Source organism: Rattus norvegicus, chromosome 2, assembly GCF_021556685.1.
Source record: "Rattus norvegicus strain SHRSP/BbbUtx chromosome 2, alternate assembly SHRSP_T2T, whole genome shotgun sequence".
Lineage (NCBI taxonomy): Eukaryota > Metazoa > Chordata > Mammalia > Rodentia > Muridae > Rattus > Rattus norvegicus.
In genome coordinates, this window is record NC_141535.1 from 227,730,957 (window position 1) to 227,746,454 (window position 15,498).

Sequence of the window (15,498 nt, forward strand, 5' to 3'; positions counted from 1 at the left end):
ATCTCCACGTCTGTTGTCCAATTCCTTTCAGTTTTGTAAACTGAAACACAATTCTTTCTCCTGGGATAGTTCTGCTTCCTGTCAGCAGCTTTCCCTCTTAGGTATCCCACCATTCTGGCATCTCTAATACTGTGGGGTCTCCAAGGCAACTTCAACTTCACCGCTTCTTGTTCAAATGTCTGGAATCCACACATGGTCTTCCAGGTTCTTCCAAAGGGTTTGGGTCACTTCTCCAGCTCTACTCTCTGTAGCACTCTAGGCTTCGGCTGAATTCCACTTCACTGCAGCTGCTGTTCTTGGTGGTCATCCCATGGTACTGGCATCTCTAACAGGATGGAGTTTCTCACTGCAACAAGGCTTCACCAATAGCTTCTCATAGGCTCTCTTCATGGTGCCAAGCCTCAACTTCTTGGCATGACCCCTTCAGTCTTGGACCATCAACTGCCATTGAGGCAACACCTTCATCAGTGACCTTTCCTGTCCTCTCACCGTGCCAAGCCATAGCTGCTCTCCATGACCCTTTCATAGCTTCAAAAAGCCAGTCCATGTAGGTGACTCTTACACATTACCAAATCTGGCTGCCAGCAAGATGTCTATCTCTGGGACACAGCTTCTTTGTGCTCTCAGTAAACACTTCCCAGAAGATTTCACCTCAGTGATGCTGGTCTCTTCTTAATAGCCACTAGTTTCTTAGCTCTAGCTCACCAGCATCAGTTGTTCCAGTAACCCCTTCTGTTTTGACTCTAAAAGTCAGAGCCATGAGGCCAAAGCTGCTGAGTTCTTCTAGAACATGGTACCCCTGTTCTATTACATATTTACCAGCTTTCTGTTTTTGATGATTCCCTTCACGGTATAAGCTTGCCTGTCCTAGAACTTGCTCTGTAGACTGACCTTGAACTCAGAGATCTGTGTGCCTCTGTGTCCTGAGATTAAAAGTGTATACTACCATATCGGTACCTAAGCTTTTCTTTAATTCCTTTTCACAAAATCTTTATAAGCATGGCCACTGTGTCTTAAGATCTGGATCGTAGGTGTGTCTTCTGTCTCTGGATTGCAGTTCATTCAGGTTGGAGAGACACATGCCTGTAGGGTTTGTTGAAGGAGGCAGAGGCAGGAAGTATGGCAGTCTGTCTGCAGACATGGTGCTAAAGGAGCCAAGAGTTCTACATCCTAATCCAAAAGCAACCAAGAAGAGACTTCCACACTGGATAGAGCTTGAGCACAAGGAGACCTCACAGTCCACCTATGCAATGACATACTTCCTCTCATAAGGCCATATCTGTTCCGATAAGGCCACACCTCCTATTAGTACCATTTCCTGTGTGCCAAGTATATTTAAACCGCTACAGGCCCCTATACATTATAAGTATTGTACATTATAACTATTAGAGTCACAATAACTAATAACTATTAGAGTTACAAGTAGGGTTTTAATGTCTATTCTAACTTTCACGGAGCTAGTGTATTAATTCAATCAAAAGACCCCTAGCTGGTGATTGGACACTTGGGAGACTTGGTTGGTGTGAAATGCCCCCTTGCCTCAGGTCTGGAAATTAAATTTGGAGAGGGTAGCATGGAATACAGAAGGCAAGCTCATTTCATGAATGTTCTTTTGTAGTAAATCAGATGTCTGCTATTTTCCCCCGCTTAGTCTTATTAGTTGATACTGCTTATTGTCTCAAGTCTTTAAGTAATTAGGATGGTAAGGAAACTATCCTACATATTTTACTTAATTATGATACAATCATCTAAGATCAGTTTCTTATTAATCCTTTGTTTACCATATATATATATAATTTTTCTCCATCTTTATTAAATTGGATATTCCTTATTTACATTTCAATTGTTATTACCTTTCCCAATTTTCCCTGTATATTTTTAAAGGAGAGAACAAATGTGGACCCCTTTACTAATTTTCAAAGCAGAAATTTATCACAAATACTTGAAGATGATTGTGCTGTGAGGGAACTCTATTGTGATAGGTCCTTAATTATATTTGCTATGTCATTCCTGTTGTTTCTTTGGCTAATAATCAAATGTTTGTCCACCATGTCCTTGAGTTGCTCCCTTTGTGACTTGTTATAAACAGTCTCTGCCTCTCATAAATATTTTAATGATAGTGTCATGGTGTCTGAGCACTCAGTAATCAGCTCCTATGAGCTGTGCAGCCTGGCTGTAGAGACACTGCTCCTGAGACTGGATGCTGTCACCAGTCAAGACCCTAAGTGGCCCAGGTTCAACACTAGGGCTTCTTTTCTCTATTTCCCGCTCTAGTCCTGGAATCAGTCACTTTTCCAAGCAACTACTTTCTTACAATGGGACATGAACTACCATGGATGTGATGTGTATCACCACGTGGCAAGATCTTGCTTCGGGGCTTCTGCAGTAGCTCCATCCATAAAAATATTTCTTTTCAAAGATAACCTACATTTCTCATTTAGATTCAGGATTTAAATGGTTTTATTTAGTTTCCCTTTCATCTATTTCTTGCTACAACCCTCCCCCTCTACACAACTGCACAAAATGTAAAATCATGGTTTCCAATGAGTCAGCATAATTGCTCATTAGATTTATGCCACCAGAATGGGCTACCACCTTATAATAAGAATATGAAGTTGCCTCTAACAATGTGCTTCCTGAAAATGCCCCAGGTTTTCTAGTTATTTTCCATCCAATTCTTTTTGTTTTTAACATATGTCACTATGAATATGTAATCAATCTACTGTGGGGTAAAGTTGCTTGAAACAATCCCTTCCTTGTCTATGTGCCACCAACTTGCTAAATGACTCCTTTTCCTCCCCTGCCAGTGATGCATCTGCTTTTTAGGCACTTTTTAAATACTTACTTGTGTGTCATTATTATGTAAATTTTTCACAGTCAATTTTACAAATTTATTCAAGGAATTCTGCTTCTTTTCTTTTTCTACTGCATGTCCTCTGCCTTTAGTAATAGCTCTAATAAAGTAGGGCTGCTTCTTCTTCCTCCTCCTCCTCCTCCTCCTCCTCCTCTTCTTCCTTCCTCTTCCTCTTCCTCCTCCTCCTCTTCTTCCTTCCTCTTCCTCTTCCTCTTCCTCTTCCTCTTCCTCTTCCTCTTCCTCCTCCTCCTTCTCCTCCTCTTCTTCTTCTACTTCTTCTTCCTCCAGTTTTGTTTTTTTTTTATGCTTTTGGAACAAGGGAAGGTCTCATAGCATGTCCCTGAACTTAATTGCAGTTGAGAATTATCTTAAGTTTGAATCTCTCTGCCTCCTCCCAAGTGCTGGGATTTAAGGTTGTAATGTCACACACACAGTTCTTTTCTTCCTTAAAAAACAAAACAAAACAAAAACAAAAACAAAAAAAAACAAAACAAACAAAAACAAAGCTGGTACATGTATATGAATTTATATTGCTCACTTTCTCATGTTAACTATACTTTGTGCATTTTTCTCTAATGTACCTTTTATGATTTTCATTTTTTTCCTTGACTATGGGCTACCTTGAAATGTAAAAAACAGAATATTTGAACTCTCAAAGCTTAGGCAAGAAGTACTCAAGTCTGACTTTTCTTGTCTCTCAAATTTTAACACATATTTGGACTGGCAAAAAACTTCATTTTTCATAAGAATACCATTCTTTTTGTTAGAAGCATTGGATGTTTGGGAGAATTTTCTAATATAATTTTTATTTATTATTTCATAGCATGGGTATTTTTGCTGCTTGTATATCTGTATACCATGTGTAAGAATAGAGCATGTAATGTCCTGGAACTGGAGCCTAGGCTGGTGTTCAGTGTTTGTTACAGAGCCAGGCCAGGCCTGCGAATGAAGAATAGAAAGAAAATGTGGACTCTGCCAGGTTAGCCTGTCCTAGAGATGATTTGCCTGAGAAGAGGAACTATGACCTCCTCTACAACACTTTGAATATTGCTAATACACTGGAGTGAAGTCCTGATGTTTGAGGTTCTCAATGCTTCCTGCCTTATGAAGACTCATATCCTAAAGGCTTCTATAATAGACACTTACGGTACCTGGAAGGAATTTAGTCTTAAGCATAGTAGGAGAGATATCTGGAAGTAGATGACATTGCAAACAAACAACAAGTAGAGTTTGCTTACAAGTAACAAGTTGCTTATGGCTTTTTGTTGTCTGAGAACCCAATAGCTCACATCTTCAGAAAAACTATGAAGATTAATCTTATGAATTAACATAAAGTGGGAAAGAAAGGAGAGAGAAAAAAATGTGCATTCTTCACATAGGTCTATAGAGTGTGCACTGCTCTGTGCACATACTCCCTTCTATGTAGAGGAACTTTTTGGTGAGCCCAAGTGTGGATAGAAAAGCTGCATGTGGATGCCTGGGCGGTCAACCCATTCTGTTTCCGAGTTAACTATTAAATCCCTTGGAGTTAATAATAAATGAAGAGTAAGCTTCGGAGTTCTCTTTCTTGCAATGTTTACATTGTTCTACCTCAACTTTCGGCCTAACTATCAGGGCTCACATTTAGGAGACTAAAAGACATGAACAGAGACTAGTTCTCACAGGAGGTCTGTTCTGCTTCGTTGTTGCTTATGTGTTTTGATGGCTATATTTATTAAATATAATGATGTGGGCATCAGCTGAGACACTGGAGTTGAAGTTTGCTTTGTGTAGTGAATGCACATATAGGTCACAGGAAATGGAGTCTACGTCATACAGTATGGTTTGCCATGGATAAATTATTTTTGATTAACAGAATCATCTTCTTAGGATATGACGACCTACACTATATATCAACATGATAAACGTGAAAGGAAAACGTGATTAAGTCAAATTAACAGAGCTGGATCTGCCAACAAACCCTTTAAGCATGGCTTAACTAGTTAAGATAAAAAAAAATCCAAGCATTGGTCTTAGTGGATGGTTTTAGAGACTAGACAGGTTTCCCTTTGCGTGCAGCCTCGTCTTAAAATCCTGCACGAGTGTACTCTGGGAGGGAAGAGCTATTTTTCATTGGAAAGTTACTTAAACCCTCATCCAGCTGAGAAGCAGAGCTGGTGGCTTAAAAGCAGTGGAAAAATAAGATTGGCTGGGAAAAAGGCTTGGGGACTTTTTTAAAAATGTTTTTGGATCTTTTGCCTCAATGTGCTTTTAGTTATTTGATCACCAAAATGTGCCTTTTCCCCCTCAGGGAAGGATTTGCTCAAGTATCTGCTAGACAGTACAATTCTAGAGAGTTAGGAGGACAAAGGAGCACAACTCAGGAACTGTATTCACACTGGGGCAAAGACGAGGCTTAATTGATCGAAAGCCTTTGCTATTGCATATTGCAGAACTGAAGGATACACTTGGGAAAACTTGTGACAGAATGAGAGGTAGGGATGGTCACCTCTTAACGCCACAGCATGTCATACCTTGTGAGACAGTTACCATGGTGATAAGCCCAGAGTTCTCTGCTCTGGAGCACTCTACAGGTGCGATGCAGCACCCGCTACCAAGTGAGGGGAGACATCAGCTGGGAGCTGTGCTCTTCCACTTGATTGGGCTCTCAGACCCCACAGCCTAAGCGTCTCACAGCCAACGGGATAACTGCGAGCAACGTGGCTCTGTGTAATATTCTGCTAATTTTCTTTCCTTACCTCTCTGTGGTGTCTTAGTGACCCTCCAAAATTAGCCATTGAAAACAGTCCAGCTGACTCCATTATCAGCATGATGTAGGACCTGGGGATCTCATTTGGAATCCAGTTTGGAGTTTCATCTCCCCTGCGCCAAGTTCTGCAGCCTTGGACAACTTATTCAAGTTTCATAAACCTCAGGGTTTTTTTTTTCCATCGGTAAAATGGCAGTTACCCTGTATTGTGTCATAAAGAAAAGGTTAAAATTATAAATAATGAAACTCAAAGAGCCACTGTTTATCTCTTGAGTCCACTCTTTCTGTTACTTTGAAATTAATTTATCCTTATAGTCAGTATACGTAACTGCCGATAGCTAACATATGAAATAATGCTATAAAAGAATAATTTTAGATAGTTTAACTTTATGTTATTACATGTGATGAGAACATACACAAGATGGATTAAGGAGATGATTAAGAATTGGATGAGATTCCCAAGAACCAGCAGGTTACCTCCTACACTGGAAAATAAACTATGCATCCAACCTATCATTTCAAACGCTTAAGTGTCTCTTCCCATCGAGAGGAAGGAAAAGAGGGTGTTGGGTCTTCCATCCTGCCCTCCTAAGGTAGAGACTTTGGAAGACACACTGAGCATCTGAATCAGAGACACTGGGCAAGAATCACAAAGCAATCGCACATGTGGAAGGAGCCAAAATGAAAGTCAGTTGTTTCGCCTTCCTTTGCCAAGTTGATGGCAGACTCTGGCTTGCAGATCTCAGAATTTTACAACGTGCTTCCAGCAAGGAATCGCTTTCATGTTTGTCTCCTGCGCTAAATCTGGATCGCTTCTCACAGTGTCTTTCTTGCATTGGGCCCAGAAAAAAATGTGTTTCTGCTTTGGAAGAGTTCTGAGTGTTCTTTTAATGGAAAGCAAGCCTTGAATTTGCATTTACCCATACCTCTCCCTGCAGTTATAAACCCTGCCTTCTTCAAATGCTCTATGACGGAGTCTGTTGATGATCCTTCATATCATTGATGGAGTATTTCAGAATTCTGTTCTGAAAATTTTCTATACATGAGTTGATAAGAGGCCAACATCTGTGTGTGACTCAGGAAGAGAGGTGACAAAATCTATGTGTACCCTTCTTAAGGAGGTTGAGATGACCTTATCTCCCAGACATGGCTCTTCTCTCTTTTCTTATATTCTGAAATTAGGAATCATTTGTGTGTTTTTAACAACTATTGTCTTTCTGGAAGTCAGGAAGTAAACTTGGAGCTGGATGTCAGAAATGTTGGTACCCATGTGTTCTTCCTCAGTGTGCACTGTGGATGCATTGACAAATGAAATGGTTCTCAACACAGTGGCTTTCTCAACCAATTAGAGAGGGCTAGGGAAAAATAAGAATCATGAATTTGCATGCAGGTATATACAAGTTGCTATGGAAAAGCCAAGGGTAGTCACCAGAAGGCAAAGGAAACAGATACTTTGCCCATTTTCCACAGAAGAGTTGGGAGAAGTAATAAAGGTGTTGAGTAAGACATGTCTGTCCTGGACACAATCACGTGCAGAGCAGAGGAGTGGACTTAACACAAGAGTTCCCTCCTATCACCTCAGAAAATGTTCTAAGAGATGCTGATGCTTCAGTTGTTTCCCTAGAAATTCAATTTAATTAATTCACTCTGATTACTGAAATATGTTAAAGCTTTCGTGGTCATTAGAATGTGCTGTGGAGACTGAGAAACACTCCTTTTTCGATCAGGATTCTCTAGAGGAACAGAACAAAAATACTATGAGAAGAGATATAGTAGACTGAGTTGCATGATGTGGACTGGCTAGTTTGACAATGAGTGTATGTTGGAGAGACTGAGAACCCCATAGCTGCTCTCCCCTCAAGGCTGGATGCCTGAGCGGTCCTCACAAGATTTAGAGCCTTCAGGCCCTAAAATGCATATGACCTTTTGCCCTTATTGGAAAGACAAAGAAGCTGGGTTCTGATTTCTGATGTTAGCAAAGTAAAGAATGACAGCAAGAGGATAGATGTGTCCCTCTACAAAATGTAAAGGTCAGCAAAGGAACATGGCTTTCTCCTCTACTTCTTTGTATCTGTGTGACCAGTAGAAGGTTTGCCCAATAGAGAAGGCCTTCTATACCCTGTTCTCAGTTAACCCTCCTCAGAGAGGTATCCACATGAATGTCTTAGTTGACTCCTGATCCGAGGAAGCTGATGGTCAATATTAACCACCCCAATACCTATAAACTCTTTCCTATCTAGGAGGCAGGGCCTGTGGGGATGAATAAAGAAGAGGAATGTAGAGTAGTTGACATTTTCTGTGTCTTGGTCAGATTAAATGCCAAAGGCAATGGAATCACCCTAAGGGTTGCATATTGATGGCAAAGAGGAGGAGTGGGGCAGGGTCAACCAAGACTTTGGATAGGTCTTCAGTGAACGGACAGCCTAGAGTGGTGGTGGGAGTATGTGAGGGTGTGATGGGAAAGATATGGTTCTACAAAACAGAATCAAGCTTTATAAGTCTGTGGCTATGAATGGGATGTTATAGATCCCTAACTATTTCATTCTAGTGACCATGAGGAATCAGAGTAGCTATAGCCTTAAACACAATCTTCCCTCTGTCAGAAAGAGAAAGACCATTTGTGGGTTACCTGATTAACTACACTGGGTTTTCCTTTCCTGTACTAATGGAGAGCTGCTGCTTAGCTCAAAGCCCATCAAAGCAGTAAGCGTCTTTCAATAAAGAAAATGAGGCAGCCCAACGGGTCTCTCCTTCCATCCTTACTATGTGCAAACCACGCCACATTTCTTAGCTTTTCTTCCCATTGCTTCCCTAAGGATACAGAAAATTTTCTCTGAAATTGCCTTCTCTTAATGAAACCTCTAGCCACTGGTGTGGAATAGAGAGGGAGCTAAGCCCAATGGCTGCCTTACCATAAATACATATTCTCTTGTCCCTCAGAAGAGCTAATTTCTTCTGGTTCAGATTTTAAAGTATGAGACAGCTTGAGAGTTACATATCGGGGAACCAGTGGCGAGCCGAGAAGGAGCAATGGTTTCTGGATAATTGGCAGGGTGAGCTCTGGCTTATGTAACAGTTACCTCTGGCAATTTGTCCCAACACCCCTTTTGGCAGCCACACCATGGTGTTTTAATAGCAGGAACTTGGCCATTTTTCAGCCAATTGGCTTTTTCCTTTGCCTTTCTGCAACTGCAGTAACTTTCTTTCACCTTCTTTCCAGTTCAACCTGGTTCTGTAAACATGTCAGCCAAGGTTTACATGAAGCTATGTTCTGCCTCTGTGCCTCTAGTCCATGATTTTGGTTCCAGAAGTCATCTTTACCTTTACACAAAAGAGATTTCATGATTTGAGCTTAAACCAAGGTGACAGTGGAACATGTTGAAAAGTTAGAATGGTCCCAGATTCTAAGGCATTTTACAACTTGTAAGGAGGGGGTTAGCACCATCACCAAAGAGAAACCCTGCCTTGTCCTTTGGAGAGGTAAACCCACAGGCAACTGTTCTATTTATGTCAGTACCATCACCTCAGGGTGCCTTACTGATGAGTGTCCCTAGACGAGCACATACAAAGAAAATTAGTTCTGTTTACCAGAAGTCATGTGTTCTTTACCCTTATCTGCACTGCCAGGATATTTACTGGAGATGCCAGTGTTGACTGTGGATAAAGAGAGCTTCCTTAGTGACTGACCTTCACCAGGCCTAGCAGCATTCTTTAAAATACACTTCTTATTGAACAAACCAACTAGAAATGCAACTTTTCATAATAATAAGCATCATATTGCCCAGACAGAATGTCCTTTTGCCTTGATTTCTTTCATGGAAAGAATCACCAAGTTTCAGATACAGAGAAATTCCCATGGGGGAGGTAGGCAGGTCTACTCCATGGCCTTTCACTTATTGCCTAGTGGGAAGTCACTTCTGAATTTTTCTTAGCAGTAAATATTCCCTAAAGGACCTGTACTGAAACGGAATTACTTGGCACAAAATAGTAGTAGTAATAATAGAAGTAGTAGTAACGAGAGGAAGGAGAAGGAGAAGGAAGAAGGAAGAGGGAGGAGAAGGCGAAGGATAATGTTGTCTCAAGGTTCCGATGTGGTGGGCCTAGTAGGAGTCTTATGTTAGAAACTTGGTATTCCATAAAATGATGTAGAAAGACATAGAACTTCAAGAAATGAAGAATAGTTAAGAGACCTGCACAAGGTCAAGACAGTCAGAATTCCAGCCCTAAGTCATGCCCTAACTAAGGACCTATGACAGCTGTTGGATTCTGGTGATGTAGAGTTGGTTTTATTTTAGAGTTTGATCCCAAATTCATGCCTATATGGGTAATGTGAATTAGATTCAGTTGGTTTTATAAGAAATAAAAAAGAGTATGAAGTTGGAGGGGGAATTAGAGAAGTTGATCCAGGAGGAATTAATGGGGGAGGAGACAGAATAAATTGTATATTTATTTGAAATTTCAAAGAATTAGTAAAGCTTACTATTGTTTTTTTTTAAGATGAAGCCTACTAGAAAGTAATTAGGCCATTGTGAATGCTGCCCTTGGTAGGAATTAAAGTTGTTCTCGTGAGACCATGGCTACTGCTCAAAGAGGAATGCCATGTTCAAAGAGCAAGCTCTTGCCTTTCCAACCTGCACCTTCTACCAGGGCAGATCATCAGCATCTCTGTCCCTCTGAGGACCCCACAGTCTGAAGGTTGACAGGAGACCTGCTGCAGCCAGGGCCCCAGGTCTTCCAGGAGACATGCAACAACCCAGGGACACAGGAGGCAGGCTCCAGACAAAGACACTTAGGCCAGTTAACCCAAGAGATAACCAGACACAAGAGGCAAGGACAAGACCATAAGCAACAGAACCCAATTTGGTGCCATCAAAGCCTAGTTCTTCCACTACAGCAGACTCTGGATTCCCCAACATGCCTGAAAACCATGATGCTGACCTAAAATCCTATCTGATGGAGATAATAGAGTCCTTTAAGGAAGATATAAATAACTCACTGAAAGAAATACAGGAACACACAGGTAAACAGGTAGAAGTCCTTAAAGAGGAAACAAATAAACCCCTTAAGGAAATGTAGGAAACATAATCAAAGAGGTGAAAGAATTAAACAAAGCAGTCTAAGACCTAAAACTGGAAGTAGAAACAATAAAGAAATGGAAAACCTATGAAAGAGGTCAAGACCTATGGATACAAGCATCAACAAACAGACTAGAAGAAATAGAAGATAGAATCTCAGGCGTAGAAGATACCTTGGGAGATATTGACACAACACTAAATCAAAACACTAAATGCACAAAACAAAGAAAGGATATTAAAAGTTGTAAGGGAAAAGGGCCAAGTAACATATAAAGGCAGACCTATCAGAATTACACCAGACTTCTCATCAGAGACCAACATAAATACCTGGAGAACCTTGACAAGGTCATGCAGACCCTAAGAGAACATAAATGCCAGCCCAGGCTACTATAACCTGCAAAACTCTCAATCATCAAAGATGGAGAAACCAAAATATTCCATGGCAAAACCAAATTTACACAATATCTGTCTATTAATCCACCCCTACAGAGGATTCTAGAAGAAAAACTCCAACACAAGGAAGGTACCTACACAAAAGGAAAAAACAAGAAATTAGAAGGAGGGAATCATATACATATAATGCCACCTACAACAACAAACATAATAGGAACTAACAATCATCTGTCCTTAATATCTCTCCATATCAAGGGACTCAATTCCCCAATAAAATGATATAAGAATCCAGCATTTTGCTGCATACAAGAAACAGACCTCAATGACAAAGACAGATACTACCTCAGAGTAAATGGCTGGAAAAAAGGTTTCCAGGAAAATGGTCCCAAGAAACAAGTAAGAGTTGCAATTCTAATAGCCAATAAAATAGACTTTCAACCAAAAGTTATCAAGCAAGATGGGGAGGACACTTCGTACTCACCAAAGGAAAAATCCATCAAGAGAAAGTCTCAATTCTTAACATTTATGCCCAAATGCAAGGGCACCTACATTCATAAAAGAAACTTTATTAAAGTTCAAAACACACATCAAACTCCACACAATAATAGTGGGAGACTTCAACACTCCACTCTCAACAGTAGACAGGTCATTGAAATAGAAACTAAATAGAGAGACAGTAAAACTAATAGATGTTATGAACCAGAGAACTTCTCCTGCTAATAAACGACCTCAGCAAAGTGACTAGATATAAAATTAACAAACAAATGAGTAGCCTTCCTTTATACAAATGACAAATGATTAATGAACTGAGAAAGAAAATAGAGAAACAACACCTTTCACAATAGTCACAAATAATAAAAAATATCTTGTGTAACTCTAATCAAACAAGTGAAAGATCTGTATGACAAGAACTTCAAGTTTCTCAAGAAAGAAATCAAAGAAGACCTCAGAAAATGAAGAGATCTCCCAGGCTCATGGATTTTTAGGATTAACAGTAAAAATGGCTATCCTACCAAAAGCGATCTACAGTTTCAATGCAATCCCCATCAAAATTCCAACACAATTCTTCACAGACTTGGAAGCAGCAATTCTTAATTTCATACAGAAAAAGAAAAATCCAGGATATGAAAATTCTTAACAATAATAGAATTTCTGAGGGAATCACCATCCCTGACCTCAAGCTTTGCTACAGGACAATAGTGATAAAAAATTGCATGGTATTGGTACAGAGACAGACAGGTTAATCAATGGAATAGACTTGAAGACCCAGAAATAAAACCACATACTATGGACAATTGATCTTTGACAAAGGATCCAAAATATACAATGAACAAAAGAAAGCATTTTTAAGGAATGGTGCTTGTCTAACTGGCAGTTGGTATCTATGAAAATGAAAATAGATCCATATTCATCACCCTGCATGAAGTTCAAGTCTAAGTGATCAAGGACCTCAACATAAAACCAGATACACTGAATCTAATAGAAGAGAAAGTGGGAAAGAGCTCAAACTCATTGTTACTGGGTGGGGGTGGGGGGAATTTCCTAAACACAACTCCAATGGCTCAGGCTCTAAGATCAAGAATTAATAAATGGGACCCCATGAAACTGAAAAACTTCTTTAAGGCAAAGGACATAGTCAATAGGACAAATCAACAACCTAAAGTTTGGGAAACAAAATCTTCACTAACCTCACATCTGATAGAGGGCTAATATCATATTCATATATATTCATATATATGTGTATATATGTATATATGTACATACATATATATACATGTATATATATATGTGTGTGTGTGTGTGTGTGTGTGTGTGTGTGTGTGTGTGTGTGTATGTATCAAGAAGCTAGCCTCCAAAATACCAAACAACCCAATCTAATAATGGGGTATAGAGCTAAACAGAGAATTCACAAGGAAATCTCAAATGGCGGAGAAGCACTTAAAGAAATGTTCAAAATCCTTAGTCATCAGGGAAATGCAAATCAAAAGGACCCTGAGATTCCACCTCACACCAGTCAGAGGGTTAAGATCAAAACCTCAGGTGACAGCACATCTTGTTGAGGATGTGGAGAAAGAGGAATGCTCCTCCGTTGCTGGTGGGATTGCAAACTGGTACAACCACTCTGGAAATCAGTTTGAAGTTTCCTCATGAAATTGGAATAGATCTACCTGAGGACCCAGCAGTAGCACTCTTAGGCATATACCCAAAAGATGCCGCACCAGGCCAAGGGGCACCTGCTCCGTTGTGTTCATACAGCCTTATCTGTGATAGCAAGAAGCTGGAAACATCCCAGATGCCCCACAATGGAACCATGGATACAGAAATGTTGGTTCATTTCACAATGGAATACTCCTCAGCTATTAAGAATGAGGAAATCATGATTTTTGCGGGCAATGGGTAGAACTATAAAATATCATCCTATATGAGGTAACTCGGACTCAAAAGGACATGCACGATATGTACTCACTAAGTGAATATTAGCCAAAAAAGGACAGAATACCTAGGATATAATCCACAGAACTCAAGGTTAATAAGCATAAGGACCAAAGTAAGGATGTTTCAATCTTCTTGGCAGGTAAAAATAAAGTCAATGGAGGCAAAGGGAGGGAGGGACTCTGGTGGGAGAGGGAAGTGGGAGGTAAAAAGGGGAACACGATCAGGTATGGGAGGCAGAGACAGGAGAGAAGCCCTGTGGGCTAGCAGAGTGAATGAAAATATGCAACCTTGACCTCCCTACCGTGACCAAGTTCAACAAGTTTGTCCAAGAAGTCCTAGAGCCTCCATATCTAGGCCTGGCTATGCTTATCCGTGTGGCTGGCTTCACCAGCTTGGAGTAGTTCAACACCGAGCCTTCTGGGATCCGGAGCACCACATCTGCCACCATTCCGTGCTACAGAGATACTATGGTTCCAGAAGAGGACACTGGAGGGGAGGTCCTTAGGGGCAGTTTCTGGGAGGCTGGCAACTACAGAGGACCGTGCAGAGAGTTGAGGATGGGAACAGGCTGTGTGGGGACCTGGTTGGCTGCTTCCAAGAATGTGCCCACATTGAGAAGACCTATGTCCAGCAGCTGGTTGACTGGGGCCGCAAATGGAGAAGTGCTGTCAAGAAGGAACCACCATACGGCACTCTGGAGATGGCCTGGCACGCCTTCTTCACTGAGGCTGAGCGGCCGAGCGAGCTGCACTTGTAGGTGAGGAAGTTGCATGGTCCAGGCAACAAGTGAGTGAGGACGTGGCAGCGCCTGCCTTTCCACCCGCCAGTGCTGGGGGTTTTCGGGAAAGCCGGGATGCACAGGATGGTTTCCTTCAGGCCCAGAAGCCCTGGTTAAAGAGGCTGAAGGAGGTTGAAGCTTCTAAGAGCTACCACACAGCCCGCAAGGACGAAAAGACAGCCCAGATCTGGGAGAGCCACGTGAAGGCAGACAGCTCCATTTCCCAGGAGCAGCTTGGAAAATTACAGGAGCAGGTGGGACGCTGCACCAGTGAGGCAGGGAAGATGAAAACCCAGTATGAACAGACCCTGGCAGAGTTAAATTGCTATACCTTATGCTACATGGAGGACATGGAGCAGGCCTTTGAGAACTGCCAGGCTGCTGAGCACCAGCGGCTTACGCTCTTCAACGATGTGTTGCTCACCTCGCACCAACACCTCGACCTCTCCTGTAGTGGTAAGTTCCATGGTGCCAGGGCCAGCTGCAGAGAGGCCCCATTGGTCTGTACCCTGTCAATTATGGAGAATGTGTGGGCTCCTGAGTGCCCTGACAGTCCTACCACAGCAGCTCTCTAACCCGGACCGGAGCTCAACTCTTCCTGCTGAAAGACCCTGAAGCATATGCTACTGCTGTCCCTCTCTTCCCACAGGAGGAAGTCTTAGGGCTCATGAAGGGAAGGGGTCTGTGTTTAGAAAGAGGACAACAGAGTTTAGGTTGAGAGCAGGACGGAAGATTGGAGTGACAGAGAGTTGAGAGGAGCCTGAGCCTCCCAAGAAGGGGATCCAGTTTCTAAATGATTACAAGTTCCTGGGGTGTAGGTTTGGGCTAGCAGTACCCTCTTTTGTGACTTGTTGTAGTGTATTAAATTTGATCAAGAATAAAAACTTCATCAAGTGTAAAAAACTATAGAAAGAAAATATGCAACCTTGTTGGGTAGGAAATGAGGTGACCCTCTAGAATGTACCAAAGACTTGGGAGGTGAGAGACTCTCAGGACACAAAGGGAGGGACCTTAGATGAAATGTCGTACAGTGGGGAGAGGACACTTGTAGAATCCACCTCTAGTAGACACGTAAGGCATGGTACAGTCACAAACGCTGACCCAGAATTTTCCCTGACTAAAAGAACTATAGGGACAAAAATGGAGAAAAGACTGAGGGAAAAGAGGTCTAGTGACAGGCCCAACTTGGGATCCAGCTCAATGGAAGACTCCA

At 41.5% G+C, this 15,498-nt stretch overlaps 1 pseudogene; it reads left to right on the plus strand.

The window, feature by feature from the left end:
- Positions 1–13,930: 13,930 nt before the first annotated feature.
- On the plus strand, positions 13,931–14,860 carry Pacsin3-ps1 (protein kinase C and casein kinase substrate in neurons 3, pseudogene 1; annotated as a pseudogene).
- The last annotated feature ends 638 nt before the right edge of the window (positions 14,861–15,498 follow it).